Below are 8,158 nucleotides of genomic sequence, written 5' to 3'. Positions count from 1 at the left end.
GGGATGTCCTTATGGGCGTGCTTTTATCTTACTTTATATACAAGCTACTCTAACCATCAAAATAAAAGGAGTCAGGACCTCTCATTTCTTACATCAGAAACATTTATCTAAGAGAAAGAGCAAGTCAATGTGATTGCAGACTGCTCAATATGCAGCAAGTTCTCATCCCACAGCCCAGGCTTTGCCCTTGATCTTTCTCCTCAATTGCCACTCCTCATTCCTAACTGCAGGAGAAATTAACAGCCCAAAGGCAAAAAGCACAGTCCTGTTAGACTGCGCATCAGGCAGGGCAATAGCAATGAGAAGCCCCAGCCCTGACAGAAACTGTACAGAAGAGCAGGTTGGCCAGATTTGGTGGGGAAATGAGACTACATGTGCAAAGATGAGATAGGAAGGGAAATTAATGGGGGGAACAATCCTGTTTCATGTGCTGGACCGTAGTCTCCATGCACTGCCTCACGCTGTCCCGTTCAGCCTCCAGGCATCCAGCATTGCACTAGCTGGTACCTGATGGAGGCTCTCCTATTCTCGGAGCTCTTGGACAGCCCTGAATAAATTCACAGGGCTATGCCCTGTTTCTTCCAGAAACTCATTGTTTTCAGGGCTGGGATTTTTCCTGGCACACCCACTGACCATTTCATAATCATGTATCCACCTTGGGAGGAGAGATAACCAGAGACAGTGAGCTCGGGCAGGGAGGGCAAAATGCTCCCTTAGAAATGGATGAAGTGGAAGCTTTTGTTCTTCAATGGGAAGCAGCTATATGAAACATTAAAATGAAACCACATTTGAGTATTATTAGTCTGGAAGAGCTTAAATTACCCCTATGAGGAATAGTCCTCTTAAACTTCTCCGACCTTACAACAATTGAATATTATTACAAGTCCTGTTTTCTTTTCACCTGATCGAGAGATCTCAAAGCACTCATCACAGCTGGTTCTGCATTATTTGCCTCAGGTTGCAGGTTGTTTTTCATCGATTCCTGAGGGTGACCTTAGCATCTGTGAGGCGACACTGCTCTGAAGTCCTGTCCAGGACTGGAGCTCCATTTGTTTTACCACTGTTTGGAACAAACAAAAGGTAGGATGACAGCCCTGACTCCAAAAGTTTTTAAGTTCAAGCTAGGTTCTGGAGACTGGCAGTGTGCCACTGCCTGTGCAGGCTCTCTATTGATTACAAGAGGGGCTCTGTGCAGAGACAGCAGTTTTCTCCTCCACAACTGCAAAAATCAGAGCCAATTTGAACATGGGTTAGTAGTGAAACAGAAACCAGAATGGAAGGGAAGGAAAGTAATAGTCACAGCAATAAGAATACATGGTTGCATGGATGAGATTTTCACAGAAACTAAGTCCTGGGCAGTTTTTTATGCTGGTGGAGTGGTTAAGTGACATGCCTTATCCCACACAGCCAGTCAGCAGTAGGGTCAAAACCAGACACCAGACCTTTTATTCTTTCCCACTACCACCCTCAACACTGAGCATCACTGAATGCTAGAGCATTGCCAGTGTGGTGAACTTCTGCCCACAGGACAACCTTCTTGCTCAGCTCCAGTTCCACCATTTCATCATCAGCTAGCCCACGAGGCTGGTTAGTTAAACAAGCATGGCCTCACAGCCCAGCAGAGCTCATACACCACAACCAGAAGCACAAGTGGTGCAGCAGGGTCAGGCCAGTCACCACACACGGCTGCAGCCATATGGCTTCCAGCATCAGTGCTTGCATTACCCAAGTAATGTGGTAACATGCTCCATGCTACCATAAGCACTGCTGCACTGGGTCTGAAGCAGCATGTTTTGTCCTTTGTGCTCATGTATTTATTCCCTTACAACTCACCTGAGTTTGCAGCTGACAGGAGAATTTGGCCCATTGGACACAAATCAACAAACATTTGTATTTCATAATTTGTTTGCCAGAACCTTGCAACAAGGCCAAGTAGATCCTTTAGCCAGCATGTCTCTCTCTTTTCTTTCATTTCTCTCATTTCCTTGAGTGAAACCTCTGTTGAAGCAGTGAAGAATTCCACACAAGACAATGAAGATTCAATATACATTGCTTAGAGATAATTATTTCCCTATAAATTGATTTCAAAAAAAGATCTTGGCACTTTGACCAAAACCACATCTCTTAAATTATCTCATATCCCTCCAAACACATACTCCTAAGCCCTTTCTTGTCCATACTAGAAAGACAGTTGTACTTTGGCACCATTTAAAAGGTTTTGAGAATGATGATGATTTAAAACAAAGTATTCCCCAAGCAGACTGTGGACTTGAGCAGAAACAGCCCCAGAGTCCTGCAGGGACTTCACAACATAGAATTGATTTAGCAGGGAAGTGTGTAGATTGAACAGTGATGGATGCTGTAGAAAACTCTGTGATATAGAAGATAGATGGTCATTTGAAAAAGATCAAGGAAAAACACTGAAAACCAGAAGAGCCTCCAGCTTTTTGCAAATTACGATCAGTATCAGACATAGTAAGGACGTGGACAAAAAGTGTATGGATAAAGCTATGCTCTGCAGTTTGGTCTCTCTCCCAAAGGGCTGCCTCAGTAGGAGAAAAGCTGCTGCTAGAAGAGATTTCATTGGACATTTACAGAAGCATATGAAAACTCTTCTGACACAACATGGAGACATGCACGTGGTTTCTTCAGGCGCTGAAATGTCAATATCTTTAGTGCCAGATGGAGAAAATTAGTAGCTTCTCCTGGACATGTTTTGAAGCCCCCGGCCATGCTCCCAGCTTCTTTTCCTGCTCACGTTAGGATGGGTGCTGCACACAAGGCGCTGCATGGAGGGCCACCTAGGGGACGTGGGTCTTCCCCAGCTGCTGATGGCCAGCATGGGAGCTGAGGGTGCAGGAGGCAGCTAGCTCAAGTCTTCAGCTTAAATAAGTAACGATCCTCTATCCCTGCCCTTGTTGTGCTAGGTGCTTATTAAGTACATGCCTTGTTTTCGTGTTTTGCAAAGCAATTGTTTGGTTGATTTTGGAGACAACAAAGATGAAGGTTATACATCGGTCTTACACTTAGCAAACACTTGGGCCCATTCATGTTCTTCAAGGAGAAGATAGAGCTATGGAAACATGTCTTGAAACATTCCCTGTCTTCTCATGAAAACACATTCCTAGACAAAATAATAAATAAGCTAAATAAAAATCTCATATTGTAAACAGAAGAAAGTACACTTTCTGTAAAGATGTTAACAGAAAATATGTGTATTTGTGCCTGCAAATTTTAGTTAAATTCAAAGGGCTCATTTTGAGACTCACTTCCAATTCTTAATTTTGCAAATGCTATTGATACTTTCAACAGCTCATTAGCATATCCTGTATGCGCTTTAAATTATACAGGCGTCGCTATAAAAAAAAAAAAAAAAAAAAAAGCTAAAGGAGATTTGAGAGAACCCCGACATACAAAGAAGATGCTTAATATCTACCATTTTAGTGTTAGTCAGAGCCTGCATAGATAAAAGATATATTCTGGGACAGTATGATTATAAGTCTGTACAAGTGAAGAATAAAAACCAAATGAAAGGGTGGGAGTCTGAGCATCTGCATTTCTGTAGACTAAATACACTTATAAAGGAAAACACATTGGGAGACACTAATGAGCTGTACACTACAGCAGCCCCAGAAGAGTTGGGACAGAACACTGGCACCAGAATCCTAAAATTACAGCAATAAAAATTAACGGTTTTCTTCCTCAAAGTTTGTACTGCTTTCCAGCTGGTTCTTCATAATAGCAAAAAATCTCCATTTATTATAACATTGAAATAAGCAGCATCAAACACAGAAAAACAAAAAAACTTTGTGAAAATTTGCAACTGGAAACTTAGAAATAAGATAAAATTTTGGAAAGCCTTTAGAAGACATTCTGTGAGCAAATTCAGGCTTCTCTCAGAACATGTGAGCAAAACTAGAGTTAATTTTGAAAAGGTTCTAAAAGCTTTCACGCAGATTTTCTTTGCATTTTGAAACCACAGGAGTGGTGGAAAATAATGTTAACTTAAAAGAACTCATGAAAGAAAATGGACTACTTTATTAAAAAAAAAAAAAAAAAAAGCCACAAAGTAAGTTTTCAGCCTTGGAGCCACGTATCTTCAGGAGTTTAACTCAGTGACCGTGCTACTTGGCTCATTTGCTGATTGCCAATTTTGCTGAATATTTCTTGATGTGAATACCTACCCTTAGCAAAAAAAAAAAAAAAAAAAAAAAAAAAAAAAAAAAAGCACTAGCTAACAGACTCATTTATCTGCCCTATAACTACTACTAAACAACTGACTGATTTCAATCCACTCATTTGAATTTACAGATACAGAAAAGCCTGTAAATGCCAATATAATCCTTTCTATGCTCATATTCCAGAAAACTTCACTAACATTTTTCATTCCCAAGAAGCGCAAAGAGTTTTACAGGTTGTGAACAAAGATCACTTTGCCAGCTCATAAAATAGCTTTACGTGAGGAAATACAGCTGTAATTTTCTTCTATTTCAGAATTAAGGAATGGGAATCTTAATTAGACATAGGGATAATATCAGCTAGTTACATAAAACAGAATAAAACTGCGTAAAGGGTATAAAATCTCATGCTTCAGGACATTAGTCAAGCTGTAATGAATGGGTTAGTAGGAAAATACCCCTGGGGAGCAGGCAATTTTTTCATTTCCCCCTTCATTTATCGTCTCTGAAAGTGAACTCATTTGAACAGGTGGAAATGAGTCCAGTGGGTCTAATGAGACAAATGAAAAAGAGGATGGGAGTTACAGTGAGGATCACTAGTGAGGAAACGAAGCTTTGTGAGAAGATATAGCTGAATAATGCATGAGCCTTGTGTGATAGCTGCCTCTGCTGCCTTCCCCCCCGCTCCTTGCCCCATGTTTTGTCCCAGATTACCAAGGTGAAGCAATTAGGCATGTCGGTTCTCAACTACCCATAACCTATCGTTGGCTCCCCAGCAGGGATGGCACTATTACATACACATTAATACAGCCACTTTCCCACTTGTATGGACCAGTACGTTTTTAGGATCAATTTAGCTGATGGTTATATTGCACAAAAGAGATGTAATGTGTCTTCTTACTAAACCAAACAGTATGTATCGGAGAATTTTTCATCTTCATCCCAGCATGTGCTCTTTCTGTAGAGGAAACATGATGTTTTACGTGGGTTTTGGTGTCAGCAATGGCTTGTCTTCACTCCAGAGATGGTTATTTCTACACAGAGATCACTCTTGCTGCAAAATACTAATGACAAGGCAGATTACCATCTGCCTCAGTAAAAAATAAATGAACTCAGCCTGACAATCCTCACCTGCAATCAATTCTGGCTATTTATTTGCAGCAAAAGCTACCAGCATCCTAGTATTTTACAGCAAGATAGCTGTAAATCCGGCACAAACACACCCGTCTATACCAAAGACAAAGCCTATGTGCACAAACCGAGCTGCTAATAAATCCAATGCAAGTTGTGTATAAGCCAGATTCTCAGCTGGTGTCAATTGGCACAGCTCCACGCATGTCGATTACAAGCAATGTGATGCCTGTCTGCTGGTGGTGGGCCATGTGCTAATTTGCAACAGGAGAGGAGATGGCACAGTGGACGACTCTTGCAGGGCAGCAGCAGAGCGCGGTGAGTTCACTGTTTGCACAGTTTGAAGGTCATCTCGATTTATCCAGTAGCACTGTAGCTGGAACTTTAACTGAGGCTTAGTTATCAGCTCTGCTGGAGAGGATCTAAACCTCTCCCTGACTGCAATAACTGTCCCATTGCACAGGATGATACGGTGAGTAGCTTTCAGCATCTCTCATGGACGTTGCTTCAATGTGAAGGTTGTGGTGGTATATTTACGAAGTTGGAAGAAGCAGAGGTGTGGACAGCCCTGTAGCCTGCCTGGTGCAGAGATGCTGCAGGCAGGACTGTAAACATTTTATGAGATCACAACACTTATTTATTGGTGAATACACACAGCAAGCAGCCAGAGCTACTAGGCTCAGCATGAGCATACTCGTGCTCCGTGAGCATCTTCAGGCTGAGCAGCCATCAGTCAGGTGGGGAAATGTCAGCCTCTCTGTTGGAAACGACTGAATCTTGACCTTACTGAGTTGCTTTCATTTTATTTCTTGGAGCTTTATACCATAACGTGTCAGTAGTTTTCTCCTGAGTGTTTAATTTATGGCTCAAAATTTCACTTCTGTTTGTGATTTTACGTTGCTTACTTTGCATGACTTTCGCTTCTGTTCCCTCAGAGCTCAGCACCAATGTTTTTTAGTAAGGCTGAGCTGAGATCAGAGAGCTCAGCTTCACAACCCTGGGTCGTGGGTCACAGACAGCTAAGACCTTGGGATGCATCCTCTGTCTCCATCTCCAGCAATGTGGCCAACTTTCCTTTGCAGTGGCACTTGTACTTGGGCAGCTGAGCAGAGAGCCTGGAGACAGGGTCAGGTCCAGTTGAAAGCAATTATTTTGTTTTTCTACATGGATATAGTCTGCATCCAGGCCATATTCCTGGCCATAAAAGCAGCAGCAGCAGCAGCACTAAAGAGACAGCTAACTGAGGACAAGGTGGAAGGAGAGCAGTCCCATAACTTTCAGCAGCAAGGTGATCTCTTGCTGACTCTACCAATTATGAAACAATGGCTTGAGAACAATCCACTCAAAGAGTCCAGCAGCAGGTTAACTGGGGAAACATCTGTGGGAGATGTGAATCCTCCTTCCCCTAGACAAAGAAAGGAACTGAGCTCAAGTCTCTCAGTCCTGGAAAAGTCGCCTTGACATTGAACTATTGATTAAAAGGGAAACATTTCCCTTTCTTCCTCTGTGTTATGAAAGGGCTTTGAACAAAGTCACAAAGTCCTCCAGAGCCATAGGTTTCTTTTTCTGCTAAAAATGTCCAAAATGAGAATGAGACTCTTCGTTTCAGATCAAATTAAATGTTTCATAGAATTCTTTTTTTTTTTCTTTTTTTTTTTTTTTTTTTTTGTTTAGGCAAGTGAAAAAATAGTTACCATTTGAAGAAAAACATTCTCTCCCATTTAGCAGGCAAACCAACAAATCAATTATTCATGGAATGCTATGCTGCAGTGCTGATGTACTATGTATTTTATAGGAAACATTTCCTACAGTTTGCACTGTTCTCTGTTTTATCAGTGGTGTGTCCCAAAGGACTACCTTAAGGAATTACTTGACCTCTAGCGTCCCTGAGACTTTCAGAAAGAATCTGCTGATGATGGTTACTGAAACAGAAGATGCACAGGAAAAAAGATTGAAGACGAATTCTAAGGTTTGAGGTTATTTCAGAGCACTAGTTTAAGACCATGTTTCTATAAATATAGGGACAGCCTGATTTTCCATATCAATATCTTGTCCTGGGTGTAATAGCAGGAAAAAAAGCTTTCTAATCCTTCTTTCATCTGTACTGATGCTTCTGAAGAAAGATTATATGTAGACTTCATTGCTGTTTAACATAAATGCTTCTTAAATCTATGAAACTTTTCACCAGCAGAAAAGATTACAATTTCCAAAACAAATCTTGTGAAAAGCTAGGCAGAAGATTGAACTGATGGAAGGATTTTACTGTTTGTGTTGGTGCCATTGAAATGTCCCTGCTGGTTGGATTGTAATTAAAAATTCTGAGCACTTAGTGAATAAGGGGAACATTAAACAAACAAACAAACAAAAAAATCTACATTTTAGAACCCACTTTAAAAGAGATGGGTCTAGGGTCTGTAGCACAGCACGTGTGAACACACAATCTAACAAGGCTGAGTTATGACAGGTGAATAAATTGCCACTATGCAGCTGAGCTCCCACAGCTGGCCAGTTGTGCCTCCTGGCTTATTCCAGTAATGAAACAGAATGCATTAGATGAATTAAAATGTATTTCCCCAACAGTGGAGAAAAGCATGAAGAGTCAGTTATTACCACCCAGCTGCTGGGCAATGCTTCCTTACACCACAGTGACTCAATCATTCCTGACGGTATGCCAAAAAGGTACGTATGATCAGTGCTAGGAGCTCAGGTGATGAACAGTAACTTTCCAAGTTTGCATGGTTTGATTGCATTTCATCATGTGTAATTCAGATTCATTTGCAGGAATAACACAGTCATTTGTGCCCACATTGCCTAAAGAGGCTCATGTGGGCTTTCCAAAAGCATTCTAG

The sequence above is a fragment of the Cygnus olor genome, chromosome 1 (genome assembly GCF_009769625.2).
Source record: "Cygnus olor isolate bCygOlo1 chromosome 1, bCygOlo1.pri.v2, whole genome shotgun sequence".
NCBI lineage: Eukaryota > Metazoa > Chordata > Aves > Anseriformes > Anatidae > Cygnus > Cygnus olor.
The sequence above is the reverse complement of the archived record's forward strand: the minus strand, read 5'-3'. Positions refer to the sequence as shown.